The sequence below is a fragment of the Hemicordylus capensis genome, chromosome 2, assembly GCF_027244095.1.
Source record: "Hemicordylus capensis ecotype Gifberg chromosome 2, rHemCap1.1.pri, whole genome shotgun sequence".
Lineage (NCBI taxonomy): Eukaryota > Metazoa > Chordata > Lepidosauria > Squamata > Cordylidae > Hemicordylus > Hemicordylus capensis.
In genome coordinates, this window is record NC_069658.1 from 180,903,818 (window position 1) to 180,919,639 (window position 15,822).

Here is a 15,822-nt window from a genome sequence, read left to right on the forward strand (position 1 = left end):
GCCCACCAGCCTCCACTGGCAGAAGAGACCCCTTCTGTTCCTGGCTTCTGTTGGCCAACCAAAGTTTGGGGGATTCCTGTGGAGAACCAAAGGGATCTCTCCCTTCAAGGAACAGCTGTAGAATGAGCAGTGGGAAGTGGATCCCTTGACCCTAGAAGTGATGCCCTGACTTGGATGACTTGCCCCCCACAGCTCCAGGGGGCACAGTGGAGTGAGTATGTATGTATGTATTTAATATCCCGCTTTTCCTCCAAGGAGCCCAGAGCAGTGTGCGTGGTTGTGTTTATCCTCACAACAACCCTGTGAGGTGGGCGAGGCTGAGAGAGACGTGACTGGCCCAGAGTCCACCAGGGAATGTCATGGCTGAACGGGGATTAGAGCTCCATTCTCCCCAGTCCTCGTCCAACACGCTAACCATGACACCACCCTGGAGGCAGTGTTGCCTGGAAGACCACAACCACCACCAACCCAAATTAGACCTTTAAAGAGGCTTCCATGAAGGGGGGAAATCCCAAAGCAACAGTTTCCCCCCGACTCATCTGCTGCCACTGGAGTCAGGGGACAGTGAGCTCAGTCAGGTGCACCCGTCTCCCCGGTGAGCCCTCCTGCATGGCAGCCACATATACCTGTGTGTGACATCACATTGGGGGGCGTGGCCATAAGCTGGAAGGGCCCAGGTGGCCCTCTGGAGCTCTTTCCCTAGCTGGCTTTGTTGTCAGCTGGAGGTCTTCTTGCTTCAAGGTGGCTCCTAGGCAGCTGGGCGGCTTGGGTTCTTGGAGAGGAAGGGGAGGAGAGCTGGTAGCAAGCCTGAATGGTCCCCTTTGCTAAGCAGGATCCATCCTGGTTTACATCTGAAGGGGAGACTACATCATGTGAGCCCTGTAAGATATTCCCCCCTCAGGGGATGGAGGGGCCGCTCTGGGAAATGCATCTGCAGGCTGGCATGCAGAAGGTTCCAGATTCCCTCCCTGGCAGCATCTCCAAGATAGGGCTGAGAGAGGCTCCTGCCTGCAATCTTGGAGAAGCCGCTGCCAGTCCGAGGAGACAATCTGGAGCTAGATGGACCAAGGGTCTGACTCAGTATATGGCAGCTTCAAGGGTGTCTGGTGCCATGGATACAAAGAGCCAAGCTGACCAAGGAAAGAAGCTACTAGCCAGAGCAGCGAGGGACTGTGGGAGTGACGGAGGAACAGCAGCATCCCGCTGAGAATGCAAAGCATTGACGACCTTCCTGTATTCCTCGGTAACCGCTGGAAAAGGTGAGGTGTGCCATCAAGTCAATTTCGACTCCTGGCACCCACAGAGCCCCGTGGTTGTCTTTGGTAGAATACAGGAGGGGTTGACCATTGCTATCTCCTGCACAGTGTGAGATGATGCCTTTCAGCATCTTCCTATATCACTGCTGCCCGATAGAGGTTTTTCCCATAGTACCAGCGGGGATTCGAACTGGCAACCTCTGGCTCCCTAGTCTAGTTGTTTTCCAGCCGTGCTATTAGTCCCTCTGCTTAATTATAGCTTCTCCCAGGACTGGATTAGCCCTCCCCAGTAAAAACTATATTGGGAAACACTTGGGAACGAGAAAGTGGCACAAGCAGGAAAAACAGGGACAAGCAAGGAAGCTGATACTCATAATATTTCTATACCACTTTCCAACAAAAGTCCTCTTAAGTAGTATACATAAATATGAATAAATTTTAAAAATGGCTCCCTGTCCTCCAAAGGGCTCAGAATCTAAAAAAGAAACGTAAGATAGACACCAGCAACAGTCACTGGAGGGATGCTGTGCTGGAGATGGATAGGGCCAGTTGCTCTCCCCCTGCTACATATAAGAGAATCACCACTTTCAAAAGTTGCCTCTTTGCTCTTTTAGCTGGGATACTAGTAGTAGCAATGATGATGATGATGATGGTAGTGGTGGTGGTGGTGGTGGTATCAAATGCAGTCAATAACATCTACTAGATTGTGTGTAAATATAATAGTAATAATAATGTAAAATATAATTATGTTTTTAAAATATATATCTTTATTTAGAAGATAGAAAGCACCATGGTCCTCAGTTCTTGTGTCTTTATAGTTACTATTATTTGTATACTGTTTTTTTTAACAAAAAGCAAACTCTTCTCAGAGCAGTTTGCACAGGGGAAAGGTTTGCTGTCCCCAGAGGGCTCACAGTCCACGAAGAGAGAAGGGAGACCCCAGCAAGAGTCGCTGGAGGGATGCCGTGGTGGGGCTGGACAGGGCCAGATGCTCTCCCCCTGCTTAACCTAAAGGGCATCACCGCTTTGCTGGGTGCCCCGTTGCTCAGTCCACAGGGGGACCTTGCCTCTCCAAGCAGACCAGGCTAATCATTACTTGACTTTATTTGAACATCTGCGCCCTGCCTTTCTCCACAGGCCCCAAGTGGCCAACCAAAACTAAAATCCCATAGAAAGCAAAAAGATCATTTCCCAAAGCGCCATGAAATGGGGCACACCCCACATGCTGTAGGGGCAGAACAGGCACTGGAAAACTACCACTAGAAGACAAACAACCCTGTTCAAAGCAGCCGTAAAGCAGCAACTGTTACCCAGCAATCATCAATGATAGAACCCTGGCCCTGTTGGAGCAGGAAGAACTGTCCTTCTGGCCTTCCTCTTCCCTGGGGGTTACCAACCTCTCCTCCTGTGCCTTTCAAAGCAACCCAAGAAAAGTGTCAGGAGATAAGGATCAGAGGAGGATCTGGGGCCCAATTCTCACTCAGCCTGAAGCTCCCTGGGGGGAATTTGGGCCAATCTCTTGCTATCTACCCAACCTTATAAGATGGTTGTGAGGCTAAACGGTGAGTGGGGAGCAAAAGAAGAGATCCATGTACATTCATTGCCCTAAGCTTTTGGCCAAAGGGTGGGTAAGACTATAATTGCTTGCTAGTGGCAAATTAGTATACAATTTATGTATATTTTGTGGGGAACTGTCTAACGTGATGCCTGTATAATTCACAGTTATATCTGGGAAATAGCTACAGCGAGAAAGAAGGTAAGCAGCTGCTTCTTCTTCTTCTTCTTCTTCTTCTTCTTCTTCTTCTTCTTCTTCTTCTTCTTCTTCTTCTTCTTCTTCAACTCCTCCTCCTCCTCCTCTTCCTCCTCCTCCATAAGCTTATATACAGCCTTGGGTTTATTCCCTCTTTTTGACAGTTAAAGCACCACATTTTCATTGATGCCAGGAGATGTTGAACAGTAGCGCTCACATCCTGGGGTGCCTCTGTTATGGCACAAGAGATATTCCCAGACTGATTGGGCAAGGTTCGGACCACAATGTGTGTCTGGACATTTAAATTTGCATTCTGATTGGGCAAGACCTCTAGGGTTTTTAAATTCTGTCTTGATTGAATTGGGCAAGATCTCTAGGATTTTTAAATTGTATATGGAATTGGGCAAGATCAAGGCCTGTGTGGGCCTCGATTTTTAAATTGCATCCCCCAGCTTGACATTGACATTTGTATTCTGATTGGGCAAGACCTCTAGGGTTTTTAAATTCTGTAAGGAATTGGGCAAGATCAGGGCCTGTGTGGGCCTCGATTTTTAAATTGCATCCCCCAGCTTGACCGAGCACACAATCTCTAGGTTCCCTTAGAGTGAATTGGGCATGATACCATTTTTTTTTAAAAAAATACCATTGTCTGGGCAGCTTTAGGCCAGTGGACTGGAGTCCCATGAGCTTGGAATCTCCAATGGCTCAACTGGGCAAGACGATTGGTGTCTTTAAATTCTGTCAGGGCCTTGTGGACATATTTTTTTAGCCAGGGGTGTAGTGTTAAATTTGGATCGACTGACCACCCACTTTGATTCATGCTCTTGATCAAGACTGAATCAAATGCATCACGTTGCGTGTTTTATATGCGCTGTGTCCCAAGTGTTTGGTGACCCATGAAGAGATGACTTCTTGTTTAGTGCACTCATGGCCATCTCGGATCCTTATTCCTTACCTAAGGAAAAAAGCATTGATTTTGAATGCTGGGCTCAAGGTTTTGATGTTTTTCATGTCTATTGATAAAATGGTAGAAATCATTTCACATGCAAATGTTTAAATTGATTATGTCATGCAAGGGTTTTGAGAACTGTCTTGACTAAAGAAATAGTCTGATTGCCTTGTCAGCAAGAAAGGTTCTTGCAGCCTAGGTGCAAATCCTGCTATCTTGCACAGACACAACAAACCTTGTGGAAGGTTGTGTCTTTGTTGAAGATGATGTTTAGCAGTATAGCATTCAAGACTCTTCAGACATGGATTGCGTGAACGCCCGGCCTGAGAAATTGACACCAGAGTGAATGGAGGCGAATGCACCTGCTTAAGGAGAGGAAGGCAGATCACCAAAGGCGGCGGGAGTCCTGTGGTGAGGATGGGGTGAGTAACTGGGCCTGACTGGTTGGATGATGCCCCGTCTGTGTTGGGCTTCTTCCATAACAGATGCCGAATTAGTAAATAAATTTGAGGCAGTCTAACATTTCTCAATGACTCTCTTACAGAGGTTGGGAGAAGCTAAGAAGAAGGAGAGAAGAGACTCTACACTGGAAGAACACACTTTGGGAAGAGCAGAATCAGCCCCTTCATCATTTTGGTTTCCCTCTTCTGCTGCACCTTCTTCAGTTCGACAGTATCCCTTCTTTTGTAATCTGGTGAATGGAACGATACACAGTAAGTTTTCCAAATGTGGCAAAATACCAGGCTCTAGTTTCCCAGGCACCATGAAATTGGGGCACACACCCCATGCAGTGGGGAAATAGCAAGCTGTAAAAAATGTCTCCTCCGCTTCCTGACTCCAAACCCAGAGCAGACTTGCCCACCAACCCTGTTCAAAGCAGGCCGTGACCAGCCACATCCACCGCATTGGAACCCTGGCCCAGTTTGAGCAGGGGAAACAGTATGACTGGTCTTCTCCTCCCTCAGGGTTGCCATCTTGCCCTGACCTTGCAGCGTTCAAAGCTACCCAACCGATGTGCCAGGCGTTAGTATGTAATCAGGACTTGGCTTCCAATCCTCACCCAGACTAAAGGTCCATGGGGGAAACTTGAGCAATCTCTTGCTACTTTCCCTCCATTATGAGACAGTTGTGAGGTTAAATCATGAGTGAGGTGCACAGGAAGAGATGGATGTACATTGCCCCAAGCTTTTGGCCAAAGGGTGAAATGAAAAAGTACTCAGAACATTGCCTAACACAATGTCTGTATCATTCACAGTTACTTCTGAGGAACAGTTACAACTGGAAAGAAGGTCAGCTTCATGTTGTTGTTGTTGTTGTTGTTGTTGTTGTTGCTGCTGCTGTTGTTCTTATACCCCAGTAAGCTTTCATACCACCTTGGGTTTATTCCCTCTTTTTGACAGTTAAAGCACCACATTTTCATTGATGCCAGGAGATGTTGAACAGTAGGGCACACATCTTGGGGTGCCTCTGTTATGGCACAAGAGATATTCCCAGACTGATTGGGCAAGGTTCGGACCACAATGTGTGTCTGGACATTTAAATTTGCATTCTGATTGGGCAAGACCTCTAGGGTTTTTAAATTCTGTCTTGATTGAATTGGGCAAGATCTCTAGGATTTTTAAATTGTATATGGAATTGGGCAAGATCAAGGCCTGTGTGGGCCTCGATTTTTAAATTGCATCCCCCAGCTTGACATTGACATTTGTATTCTGATTGGGCAAGACCTCTAGGGTTTTTAAATTCTGTAAGGAATTGGGCAAGATCAGGGCCTGTGTGGGCCTCGATTTTTAAATTGCATCCCCCAGCTTGACTCAGCACACAATCTCTAGGTTCCCTTAGAGTGAATTGGGCATGATACCATTTTTTTAAAAATTCCATGTTTGGGCAGCTTTAGGCCAGTGGACTGGAGTCCCATGAGCTTGGAATCTCCAATGGCTCAACTGGGCAAGACAATTGGTGTCTTTAAATTATGTCAGGGCCTTGTGGACATATTTTTCAGCCTGGGGTGTAGTGTTAAATTTGGATCAACTGACCACCCACTTTTATTCATGCTCTTGATAAAGTCTGAATCAATTGGATCACGTTGCGTGTTTTATATGCGCTTTGTCCCAAGTGTTTGGTGACCCATGAAGAGATGACTTCTTGTTTAGTGCGCTCATGGACATCTCGGATCCTTATTCCTTACTCAAGGAAAAACGCATTGATTTTGAATGCTGGGCTCAAGGTTTTGATGCTGTTCTGTCTATTGATAAAATGGAAGGAATCATTTCACATGCAAATGTTTAAACTGGTTGTGTCATGCAAGGGTTTTGAGAACTGTCTTGACTAAAGAAATAGTTTGATTGCCTTGTCAGCAAGAGAGGTGCCTGCAGCCTAGGCGGCAACCATGCTATCTTGCACAGACACAACAAGCCTTTTGGAAGGTTGTGTCTTTGTTGAAGACGATGTTTAGCATTTTAGCATTCAAGACTCTTCAGACACGGCTTGCGAGAATGCCCAGCCTGAGAAATTGACACCCGAGTGAATGGAGGTGAATGCACCTGCTTAAGGAGAGGAAGGCAGATCACCAAAGATGGCAGGAGTCCAGTGGTGAGGCTGGGGTGAGTAACTGGTCCTGACTGGTTAGATTAATCCCCATCTGTACTGGGCCTTTTCCAAACCAGATGCTATTTTTTTTCCTCTTTAAGTTCGGCACTGGCATTTTTATTGACTTAGTGAAGGTGTGTTGCGACAGCTACCTGGGTAACTCCGGAAATGGGCCCAGAATTATGTAAGGATGACCAGACACTGTATATTTATTAAAATTGACTTGGACCTTCCTTTTAAAAAATATTTTTTTTTTTAAAGTAACCTCCAAATTGTACTGTCAGAGTGAATGCAGAAGAAAAGTGACGTAACATCAGAGAATCTCTGGGGAAGTGATTTGAAACCGAGGTAATCTTCTGCCTTCTTTTTCAAATGGTAAGTGAAATAAAAGGCAAAAAGTAAGAAATATCTTACATAACAGATGCCTGGGTGAGCAGGCATTTGGGCAAATGGAACCATCCCCCCCGCAGCCCCCCAGCCCCAATCAGTGACGAAATGTGGAGCCCCACCACCATATGGAGCTCTAAAATGGGTCGGGAAATCCCGGATGGTGTTGGGGAACTCTGACTCAATGTAGGCTTCCCAATGTCGGGGTTGGCTGATCCCCGAAACCCTCCAACGTGGCCCATCTCAGGCCATGTCCAACACAACTGATGCAGACTTGAACAGCCGTATATTAAGCACCTTCTCTCTTTCTGTTCCGATTCTGCCCCCAAACTGAGCTGAACAGACCCAAGCCCAGAGATGGAAGGGGAGCTGAAAAGGCTGGAGAACAGCAGAGACGCTCTCAAGGCTGGCTTCTACGAATCCTTCGGTGGACTGCATCCTCCCCATGACTCCGATGACAGCAGCAATGGACCGAGAGAGAACCTACATTATGTGTTCAGGACTACAGAAACCCCCCTCCCCTTGGCCTCGTGCAGAGGGGAGGGAGTTTGTCCCAGCCCCGCTCTGCATGAGGCCCAAGAAGCCGGCCGATTGGCCCTTTGGGTTAGGGGGCGGGGTTTCGGCCGGGATCAGCCGATCCCTGCCCCGTTCTCCTCAGTTTGGGCCAGGCATTCCCCTCCCTCCCTCCCTGGTACAGAGCGGGTCTAGCGACTGGTCGCCCAACGGGGCCGAGTAGGAATTTTTTGCTCCCAACGCATTGGCCACTGTTGGGGGTTTTTTCGCCTACTCCGTTCTGTGTTCCAGGTGTGTAGTTAGAGTTAGGCCGGTCACAATGGCAGTAACAGTGCGGGCGGGGTGGTAATTCGAGGGTTAGAACATCGGTGAGCACCCTTGGATATTTAAAAGGGTGATTGGTCAATCGCTCCTTTGTGGCCTGTGCAGCACGGGGAGAATGGATTGCCATGAAACCTGCTTCAGGACTTCACCCACCTTTGGGCTGAGCGGTCCGGGGTGGGCGAAGACCTTGAAGTATCCAGATCCTCTCTTACGAAAGGGGGGGTTGGCTTTGAAGGAATTGGGCGGGGCGTACCTGCCCGTTTCCGGAGCCAGGGTGTGTCGCCCAGTAAGGTGCTGGGTAGGACGTCAGAGTTCTAACCCGGTCCTATTGGCCCGCACTGTTCTCTAAGGGTGATTAGTCACCTGGTGTTCCAGTCCGCCATGTCTTTTGTTACAGTTAATAAAGTTGTGGCCCTTTTACCCATACTAAGTCTACGTGTCTTCTTGGGCTGGGGTCTGGGGACAAGGATTCCACTTTTGTGTGCTGATCAGGCGCACACTGCCTTGATTCTTCCACTCGGAACAAAACTCATTCCGCGCACAGATGAAAAAGATCAGAGGGAACATTCAGAGGCACTCTTACCCCTGGATTTCTGGGTGAACTCCAAGGCCTCCACACATCCTGGGGGCCCCAACATCCTTTTTAGTCTATCCTGGCCCATTGTTTTCCAGGCGACCGAGCATGACTGTTGCCTGCACCGGAGTTGACTTCTGCTTTAAAGACAATGGGGGGAGTGGGGAAAGAAATATGTATGATGGAAATATGTTACGCTGCGTGCTGAAATGTTCCTGCTAATGCATATTTCCATAAATATAACAGTTTTTTATTCATACATTCTTGTGAGTTCAGTTTCTGTTTGCATTCTTAAGAACCCATGTGTAAATGATACTGCATGTGTCATGGTGTGTGTGTGTGTGTGTGTGTGTGTGTGTGTGTGTGTGTGTGTGTAAGGGATGGTGCTTAACTTGCAGGGGGGGGCGGGGGCTCCAAAGGCCTTCAGTTCCAGGCTCCAAAATCACCTCGGTGCACCTCTGGGAAAACTGCAAGGGAAGCTCTGATTCTCTTCTCCGCTCAGGGGAAGACAGGGGAAGGTTTTTGTCTCAGGTCCCCATTCTGCTCTACCACTGTGCTATACCAGATAGCACAGTAATAATTGGTCTCAACTTCAGCCTGGATACTGTTGGTGGTTAAATAGCCGTTGTCTCCAGAGGCAGAACCAGTGAACCGATCTGGGATCCCTTCTCCTCTGCTGCAACCACTACAGTGCACAAAGCGAGGGGCCTGTCCAGATCTCTGTTGATACCAGTAAAAGCTGCCTCAGCAACCACCACTGCTTTTCGTGCAGGTGAGTTTTGCTGTTTGGCCCAGGGACGCAGACTGAGAGGCAGGCTGAGTCACACTTGCCTGGGAATGGACACCTTTACAAAAAAGACAAACCAACAGTCAAGATATCCGTACATTAATGCTGCCTTCATATATCACATAATGATTTTCCCGATGAATACTGAAGATACATTGCTTTGTGGTCAGAGAGCAATGTGATGCGGGCCCTGCATTCCCTTACCTGAGCAGTAATTGAGAAGCGTCAAGAATAACAGAGTCCAGGCCGTGGTGAGCTCTCTAGAGCAGTTTAACTGAAGTCAACAGAGAACCATGCGGGATCTCCCCCTTCCTTCCTTAAATCCTCCATCGCTGAAGAAAAGCCCCTTGAAGCAAATTTGTTCTGTGATCATTGGCTCTGCTGGAGTGTCATAAAGTAAAGTAAAGTTGTGCCGTCAAGCTGGTGGCGACCCCTGGCGACCACAGAGCCCTGTGTGATTTTCTTTGGTAGAATACAGGAGGGGTTTGCCATTGCCATCTCCCACACTGTGTGAGATGATGCCTTTCAGCACCTTCCTATATTGCTGCTGTCCGATGGAGGTGGTTTCCATAGTCTAGGAAACATACCAGAGGGGATTCGAACCAGAAACCTCTGGCTCCCTAGGCAAGTTCCTTCCCCACTGTGCCATTAGGTGGCTTGGAGCTTCATAACCTCTCTGAAAATACGTGTTCCTGTAGGAACATAGGAAGCTGCCTTATATTAAATCAGACCACTGGTCCATCTAGCTCACTCCTTTCTATACAGACTGTTCGCAGCTTCTCCAAGGTAATGTAGGTGAAGAGATGAAATATTTTTCAAATCTAAGCTATATAGCAATGTAGGATTCAAATAAAGAAACAGAACACACAATTTGCTGTGTATGCTAAACACCTTTTGGAGTGTTTTGATCTTCAGAGATGATTCATAGATGTCAAGAATAAATAAATAGCCATACAAGTCCTATTTAAACACATTTTGAGAACGTACCAGCAAGGACTTTGATTTTCCTCCACTTGTATGGACTCCTTACAATCATTACATAAATGTTAATTTCCTTTGCAATTGAGAGAGCCAGGCAACTGCAATATTTTTTTAAAGATATAGACATTGATTGATTGATTGATTGATTGTTCAAATAACAACCTCCTTCTACCTGGGTTCTACCCGGATTTGGGTGCTGTGTGTACTCCCAATTTTCAGCTGAGTGGAAGCAAGGTTGGAGAAAAACCTGGGTAGCTTTTCCTCCTACCTTGCTTCCACACAATCGCTTCTCCACAACCAAAAATTGGGAGCACAGATAGCTCCCAAACCCAAGTAGAACACAGTTTTGGGTTGTGTGAATGACCTCGATATGTGACCAGGGTTTCTGCATTTAACCATATATGCACTTTGGCTCTGAGTGGCACAAGGCAAAGCAGAACCCCTCTAAAGGAGACAGTTGCAGGCACAGAACACATTCAGGTTTGGGAGCCCTCACTTTGAGAAGGCGGAATGAAGGTTTTTGTCTCAGTTCCTCATTCGCCTGTGCCACTGTGATACACAGCAGTACTCCACTCCCTGGCCCCACAGTAATAATTGGCCTCATCTGCAGCCTGGGTGTTTGTGATGGTTAAATAGCCAGTATTCCCCGATGCAGACCCAGTGAACCGATCTGAGGCCCCTTCTCCCTTCTTGCTGGTGTCGTAAATCAGAAGGCGAGGGGCCTGTCCAGGCTTTTGTTGATGCCAGTAGAAGTCGTCACCCCAGTTATTACCACTGTGTCTTGTGCAGGATAGTTTAACGGTTCGGCCCAGGGACACGGACTGAGTGGCCAGCTGATTCATCGTTGGCTGTGTCCTGACACCTTTACAAGAAACACAGAACAGCAATCATGGCCTTAGTACCTTCTCCCTGCTCTGAGATAGCACATCATCGCTAGGTTTCTCCCTTAAATACAGAGCATCAATTGCTCTGCGGTCTTTGCTTCAGGTTATGCAAACTGCATCCTCCACACCCTTACCTGAGGCGTAACTGAGAAACGTGAGGAGAAACAGAGACCAGGGCATGGTGGTGAAAGGTGAGGCAAGAGTGTAGGTCTGTCTGGAATCTTCCTTCTTCTTCCTTACATCCCCCAGGAACTGAAGAATGGTCCACCATGCAAATCTGCTCACGCTCATTGGCTGTGGTCGAAATGGAACTCCTCCACTGGAGGAGGTGATACCTGAGCTGAGCCAATGACATGAGGTCAAGGTTGACCTCAATGGCATGAGACCAAGCTTGATCCATGATTTAATGTAAATGTAAAACCATAAATTGATGCAATGTAAGTTGCCATAAGTTGCATTCATTTCCTGTCATTGTATATATTTTTTCTTTTTGTTTCTGTTTTTGTTTTCTGGTCGTGGATTGTAATAAATGTTAGCTAATCTCAAAAAAGAATGAAAAATGAAAGGCAATCAATGGCCATTGGGAGGATATACCACCCTCTTCCACTGATTAATTTTATTTGTTACAGAGGGTGCATATTCTTCTTGATGGATGAAACCACATATGAACGGGGCCTGTCTCTAAACCATCCCAGAGTTCCAGAATATGTTCTTGGGTAGAGAAAGACATATTTTGGACCTTGATTGAAGCATAAATAGACAATAGAAATAGATTCTTTGTCACTGGCCTGGAAGCCAATGTTAAGAGAGTCCTCTAATCCCTTACCTGAGTAATAACTGAGGAGGGCAAGAATGCCCCTTCCCCTGGCCTCATGCTGGGGGAAGGGCGATTTGTCCCAGCTCCCTAGCACGGGCCCCAAGAGGCTCCTGATTGGGCCTCAGCATCTGGTGGGCGGGGCTAAGGTTGCTGCTCCAGCAGCTCCCCATCCCGAAGGATCAGTCTGGAGCGCGATTCCTCCACCCTCCTTTCCCTAGGAGTAGAGCGAGTCTAGAGGCTGGTTGCCCTCCTTGGGGGCCGAGTAGGAATTTTTGGCTCCCAATGCATTGGCCATGTTGGGGGGGGGGGGTTCCGCCTACTCCGTCCTGCTACCCTAGCATCAATGGTTAGATAGTTAGGTCATGGCTTGGCAGGGACAGTGCGGGATGGGTGGTAATTAGATGGGATGGAACATTGGTGAGCACCCTTGGACAGTCAAAACAGGTGATTGGTCAATCGTTCCCTTGTGGTTTGTGCGGCCCAGGGAGGACGATTCTCCATGAAACCTGCTTCAGGCACTTCACATACCGATGGGCTGTGCGGTCTGGGGTGTGCAAAGACCTGGAAGGATCCAGGCCCCCTTGGGGGTTGGCCATGAAGGGGAGGGAGAAGGTTTTCCATCTGCTGCCTTCCTGAGCCAGGGTGTGTCGCCCAAGCTAGGCACGGGGGAGGATGCAGTAGTCCAAACCCGGTCATTGCTAGGCCCCGCACTGTCTTGGGGAGGTGGGCTTAACCCTATCCAGTCCGCTAATCCAATTATAGTTTATCAATAAAGCTGTGACCCTTTTTACCCACTACATTCAGGAACTCCAATCACAATTTATTTTAGCTGGGGATGATGGGAGTTGTAGTTCCTCAACAGCTGGACAGCCAAGGTTGCCCACCCCTGCCTGAAGGAGAATATTTTACATCAGAGAGTGCTCCCATGTATTTTATTTATTTTTACATTTTATATCCCGCTCTTCCTCCAAGGAGCCCAGAGCGGTGTACGACATACCTGAGTTTCTCCTCACAACAACCCTGTGAAGTAGGTTAGGCTGAGAGAGAAGTGACTGGCCCAGAGTCACCCAGCAAGTCTTATGGCTGAATGGGGATTTGAACTCGGGTCTCCCCGGTCCTAGTCCAGCACTCTAACCACTGCACCACGCTGGCTCTTGGATGTAGTCACCCATCCAAAAGCAAACCAGCATGGACCCTGCATAGCAAAAAGAACAATCCATGCTCCCTTCCACAAGACCAGCTCTCTTCCTCAGAGCCTCGAGTGCAGATTCTATGACCATATGAAGCTCTGATTCAAAGCAGTTCTAATATGGTTCTGCCTCCATTTGTTCTGGAGCGGCTGGCTTTATTTTCAGAATGGATAGAAGCATATATGGATGGGGCCCATTCTAGATCGGACTAGAGTCCCAGGCTATGTTCTTGCATAGAGGATGATGTTCTTGCATAGAGAGGAGAGCTGGTCTAGTGAAGAGAGCTGCTATTGTGGTGGCAAGCATGGCCTGGCCCCCTAGCTAAGCAGGGTCCAACCTGGTTGCATTTGAATGGGAGACCACATGTGGTAGCAAGCATGACTTTTCCCCTTAGCTAAGCAGGGTCTGCCACAGTTGCATATGAATGGGAGACCACATGTGTGATCGCTGTAAGATATTTCCCTTAGGGGATGGAGCTGCTCTGGAATAGGGATGTGCGTTTCGTTTCGGATACAAAACGTTTTGTGAACAAAACAAGCCATTTCGGCTGTTTTGTAGCCAAAACAAAACACCCAATGCTCAAAACAGAAAATTTTGTAGCCAAAACAAAACGTCCCTGTTTCGGATACAAAGTGTTTTGTTGTTTCGGCTGTTTTGCAACTCCATTTTGCAATCGCAAAAAGTCTTTCTCCTTCAGTCTTTCTCCTTCAGTCTCCATTTTTAGTTTTGACATCTGTTTGACTTTCCAGCCCTTCCAGCCCGCAGATTGGCCAGCGAAAGCATGGGCTGATCTGCTGGCAATTGCCTCTTTGTTCCTTTTAAGCAAATTGAAGGGTAAATTTTACCCTCATTGGCCAGTGGGGCAGTGTGCATTTCATTGTTGTTGTTTCACACTGTTGTGTGTAGATCAATTGCATTTCGGGCAGGGGGGATGTGGATGTGCATGACCTTTGGAAATCTGCCTGATTTTTTCCAAAGCTCTGCTGTTGTTGTTGTGTGATGTTGATGTTATTTGGGGTGGATTGGGGCAGAAAGGGGGCTTTAGGGGCAGAAGGGTGGTTCAGGTGGTAGTGCCCCAATGGGTGCCTGCCACAACCCAGATTCCAAAGGAATAGGGCAAAGGGCTGATTTCTTAGGAATTGTTGGAAGTTTACGCTTCTTTAAGCACCCCCAGGGAATGATGGAAGTTTCAGCAGACCCATAACTCCACCTGGGGGGCACTGGGATGGCTGGGAGTGAGTGGTGGTGTAGTGCACATAGGGTGCCAACCACCCCCATGGGTTGCTAACCCATGGGGTGCTGGGTTCTGTTGTTTCTGAGGTGTTCTGAGTGTAGATTCTCTGGTAGCAGATGATATTTTCAAAGACAAACCATGAATCCACTCTCATATGCTACCAGAGAATCTGAATCTACACTCAAAACATCTCAGAAAAAACAGAACCCAGTACCCCATGGGTTAGCAACCCATGGGGGTGGTTGGCACCCTATGTGGTCTACACCACCACTCGCTCTGGGACACCCTGATGCCCCCCCAAGTGCAGTTATGGGGCAGGAATTATGGAGGTCCATCATTCCCTATGGGGAAGAACTTGACAGACACGCAAACTCCATTACATCTTTAAAAATCAGCCTTCTGCACAATTCGTTTGAAATAATTCTGGCAGCTTCCTTGCCCCCACTGGGCACTACCACCCACCCTACTGTGCTCTGGGCCACCCCTTCCCCCCCCCAACATGAAGCTATACTTTTGCTAAAACCTCAATTCTTCCCTAAGGGAAAAGTCCTATAATTTAAAAATTCACCAAAACCCAGCCCTTTGCCCAGTTCCTCTGACATTTGGGTGGTAGTTTCCACCCATTGGGAACTACCACCCCCACCCACTAGTTTTTCCCTGGGGCCATTTTTTAAAATCCAAAACGTTCCGATTTGGATTTTGCAATTTCGAACAAAGAACAAAATTGGGGTGTTTCGGATTGGCTGGTTTCGAACAAAGAACAAAACGGGGGTATTTTGGATTCGGGCCAAAAACAAAACAGAAAAACACAACAAAATGCACAACCCTAGAAACAAGAGATGAAGTGGTAAAATTAATAATGGTAAAGTGGGTACAAGAATTAGGTTATAATATTAATTTAGAGGTGTGGGAGAAGCAGTGGAAGAAAGATCTCAAACTCACAGTGTGTTATAATGCAAAAGAAAATTTGATAAAATTGATGTATGGCATTTAATACCTAAGAAATTAGCTTTAATTTACAAAATGTATCTAATAAGAATTGGAGATGTAAAGAAAGCGAGGGATCCCTTTATCACATGTGGTAGTCCTGCAGAGAAGTAAAGAGGCCTTAGGATAATTTAAAAAGACTTTCACAAGAGATTTGAACCCTTTTTGTTGGGCATAATCAATGAAGAAATCCCGAAAGAAAACAGAAATTTCTAAATTTATTGTATTAGTAAGGGATGGCCATTTAGTAAGTTTTCTAGAAGACTGGAAACTCTCTTTGTGGTACAGGAAAAACAATGCAAATGTAAATTTGAACCTATCAATGAGGCCTGAAATATAAAAATAACAGTCGGGGAATTTGTTTGAGTCATGAACTAAAGGATTATGATGGTAAGATATGAAGAAAATATTTATATGAGAGCAAATATAGATGTTATAGTATAACTATGTTGAAAGATGAACTGGAAGTCACATTGGTATACAGAAAACCAATAAAAATATAAATGCAAAAAAAGAAAAAGAAAGAAAGGTTGGTGTAGGGAATTGTCCAAGACTGGTCCTCTTGTGGACTGTATTCATGTGGGAAATGTGGTTCAGACAACC

At 46.9% G+C, this 15,822-nt stretch overlaps 2 long non-coding RNA genes across 3 annotated transcripts; both read left to right on the forward strand.

Moving 5' to 3' along the window:
• Positions 1–724: 724 nt before the first annotated feature.
• LOC128342407 (uncharacterized) lies at positions 725–4,371 on the forward strand. The gene is made up of 3 exons (XR_008314962.1): positions 725–881; positions 1,092–1,259; positions 2,979–4,371. It is a non-coding gene; the product is annotated as an uncharacterized LOC128342407 (long non-coding RNA).
• An 845-nt stretch (positions 4,372–5,216) lies between these two features.
• Positions 5,217–8,189, forward strand: LOC128342406 (uncharacterized). 2 transcript variants are annotated; one of them, XR_008314960.1, is made up of 2 exons: positions 5,217–6,555; positions 6,643–8,189. It is a non-coding gene; the product is annotated as an uncharacterized LOC128342406 (long non-coding RNA). The 2 variants fall into 2 exon arrangements; XR_008314959.1 differs by having other exon boundaries at positions 6,803–8,189.
• The last annotated feature ends 7,633 nt before the right edge of the window (positions 8,190–15,822 follow it).